Source organism: Brachyhypopomus gauderio, chromosome 9, assembly GCF_052324685.1.
Source record: "Brachyhypopomus gauderio isolate BG-103 chromosome 9, BGAUD_0.2, whole genome shotgun sequence".
Lineage (NCBI taxonomy): Eukaryota > Metazoa > Chordata > Actinopteri > Gymnotiformes > Hypopomidae > Brachyhypopomus > Brachyhypopomus gauderio.
In genome coordinates, this window is record NC_135219.1 from 22,638,958 (window position 1) to 22,642,556 (window position 3,599).

Sequence of the window (3,599 nt, forward strand, 5' to 3'; positions counted from 1 at the left end):
ACAGAGTCTGGAAGCTCACGACGAATCTTGTTTACTGTGCCAAGGAGGGTGGTCTTCCGGCCCAGCAACTGCCTTGCTAGTGACAGTGAGGTGAAAAAATTGTCTGTGGTAACAGTTCTTCCTTGGTCCATAAATGGTTCCATAAGCTTCATCACCACATTTTCCGATAGTCTTTCCCCGACGGGACGACTGGAGTCTTTGCCAAGATATGGGATGATGTTGCATACATACTTGGATTTCAGGTCACATGCCACCCAGAACTTTATCCCAAACTTGTCGGGTTTTGTTGCAATGTACTGAAGAAAAGAGCAACGGGTCTTAGTTGGAAAAAGTTGCTCATCTATGGTGATATGCCTTCCTGGGTTGTAACAAGTGATGCAATTGGCAGCGAAAGACCCCCAAACATTAGAGATTGCAGCAAACCGGTCAGTTGCAGCTCGTTCACTGCGTGTGTACTTGTCGTCAAAGTGAAGGTGCTGCATGATGTTCTGGAAGCGGTTTCGCGACATAATCTTGGTGATTAAGGGCACTCCCAGTGTTGTAGACCATGAGTCATGCACCGCTGGAAGGCGCACAACACCTCGCAGGATGAGGATTGCAATGAACGCCTTTAGCTCAGCGAGGGACATGAACCAGTTTTCTTGCTGTGTCTGGCGTGCATGCTGGACAGTCCACCCCTGTATGATCCGAAGCATTTCAATAGAAACGAAACAGAGGAAACTCTGTAAGCGACTCAATACTTTCCGTAGGGCAAACGCAGTTGGCTCTCCATTCGTGGGATTGCATTTACTTGGGCTTGGATGCACTCCGTCATGTCTTCCGATCTGTTCTTCATGCCACACTGTGCCGTCTTTTGCAGTCTCTGTCAGCCGCCCGTGTGTCTCCACGCGACCCCTCTTTACTGGTGATGAAGTCTCCTCATCTACAGGACCATATGTTTGAGATTTGATTAGTGAAAGGTTGAAATAATGTGAAATTGACAAACATAATATTTGAAACGTAGCCGGCGATTGGCGGGTTCACACACAAATAGGCATTTTGGCCTTAATGGGGGGGGTGTGTGCATAAATAAATTAATGTGCACAAAAAGATTCAATTGAGGCACTAAAGGCCCAAAACGATCAAAATGTGTATTGGGAAATTGAGTCAGATCAAAGAACTAAATCACATGCTGAGATCAGCAGTGTGTGTGTGTGTGTGTGTGTGTGGGGGGTCTTATGTATGTACTATTCAGTCAGTTCCAGTATTTGGCCAGTAAATGGAGCCCATGTAATACCATACTGATATTACAGTAATGAAATAAGACATTTTAGTGAAATAAAAGGTTCATTTCTGGTCAAGCAGTGCACCTTTTGTTATGAGATCTAATTGCAAAGTTATTTATCTCATTGACCTGACTCATACAAGACCCTTTATTTGTCTGTATTCTGCATAACAGGATTGCAGCATGAGTTTTTATGATTTCTTAGGTTTTTGGACAATGCAGCGACAGGCCAATTTGAACCAAACTTGGCATACCTGAAGGACCTGTCTATAAAAGGCTTTGAAATTGGGAGTTGATCAACATGTTTATATGAATTATAGCAATATAGGTCATATATGGCCTCAATGATATCATGGGAAAATGGACCCACCTGAAAATAAAAAAAATCCAACAATTTTTTAAAATAGTTTACCTACAGTGTCTACAGATTATGCCCATGCCACTCTTGCCATCATTGGATCAAATTCCTAGGACTAGTTCGAAAAGTGCCATTTTCAAACAATTGATGAATGTGACAAAACTGCGCCTTTTTTTAATAGGACTTGTAATTGCAAAGTTGTCAGGTGGACTGCAAGGAATCAAAAGAATCAAGTTTCATTTTCCTAAGCAAAGATTTGGAAAAGTTATGCATGATTCACAAATAGTGCCATCTAGTGGCCAAATTTTTCAAAACTGCACAGTGTGACAGTCCTGAGATGTGTGTGAACCCTAAATTGCAAAAATAGGTTTCCCCACACTACGTGTGTGAACCCCAATTATAATTCCAAAACATCTCAAGTATGCCACCTTGGAAGTAATGTAGGATTGTTTTCACACAGCAATACGTGGCATATATATATATATATATATATATATAAATAGTTTATCTTTTGAAAAAATGTCAATAGGTAAAGATATTTCTACATAAATTTATACAATAAACCCTCAACTACTTGAAATAGAATAATATTCGAGTAATTTTAACTTATCCAGATGGTACTTTTTGCAGTGTCTCTTCCAAAAACACAACAGCCATAACTGACAAACAAAAATAGGAAATCTTACCAGAAGAGATTTCAGAGTCACTACTCGGATCAAGAGTTATTTCTCCTCCATCGGAGTCACAAGGGTCGACATGGTTGAGGACCACGTCCAAAGCCTGCTGTGTTCTGCAAACCTTTGCCATCTTTGCTTCTAAGTCAACAGAGTAAGTGAAATATAGCAACATGGATTTTTATCCACATGTAGGTGGATACATACATAATAGTCATAATAGTTCACACTACCACCCATCACACCCATACCTGTTCACTGTTACCTGGTACCGGCATATTTCGATCTAATGGCTGCAACAACATTTAAAAATATATATAGAACCCATCTCAGTTACCTCCATTGTGTATATTTATAATATTGTAATATAGTACTATAGTGAGAAACCTTTAATCTATTTTATTTCACTATTTCTTCTCCATCGGAGTCAATGGATCAACACAGTTCACACAATCACCCATCCCCCCCGTTTAGCATTACCTAGTAGTGGCTGCATGTACATAAAGGATGGCTTTTATTAGACCTTTATTCTATTTTATTTCACTTAGCATGTAGCCAGATATTTATTAAAGTCTATGCACTTTATTAACAAGTTTCCTATGTCTGCAGTCATCTCTCTCCATTATTAAACTGACAACGACATTATTTGAACTATAATTCTAAAACATCTCAAGTCTGCCTCCTTTGTACTAATTTTGGATTGTTCTCACTGCAAAAGGAGACATGCTGATTGGTCAAAAATAGCTAAAGTTCTGATTTTTTCTTAAAGGGTTTTTTTTCTTCTCCATCTGAGTCAATGTATCAACAGTTCCCACAATCACCCATCCCCCCGTTTAGCATTACCAAGTAGTGGCTGCATGTACATAACAAAGGATGGCCTAAACATTTGGCCTGCGGGCCGGAGTTTGGACACCTCTGCATTAGGCCATCACGCCCATTAGTGCAGTTTTCATTAGCCTGCAGCAAATTCTGAAAATACTATTGAATATGGCCCGCATAAGGAGCATGAGCTCAACTCTGCCTGGCCTAATGGGATGCAAATTACCCCAGCACTGCCATTTGGCACTCTCTGCAAGAAGGAGTCGTATGAAAATGCTGGTAGTTCCAGTGTTAAAAGATTACAGTACCTTTAACAGTCACTACTACGACAAATTAACAGAATTGTTGTGCATTTGTCAACGTACCAGAGGTGTCACACGTCGAAAAGGCTCTGACAATACGGCTTTTAGCAACGGCAAACATCAACTACGGAATAGAATAGAAAAACCGGTAACGTCTAAACAAATGCTTACCAATTGCTGCA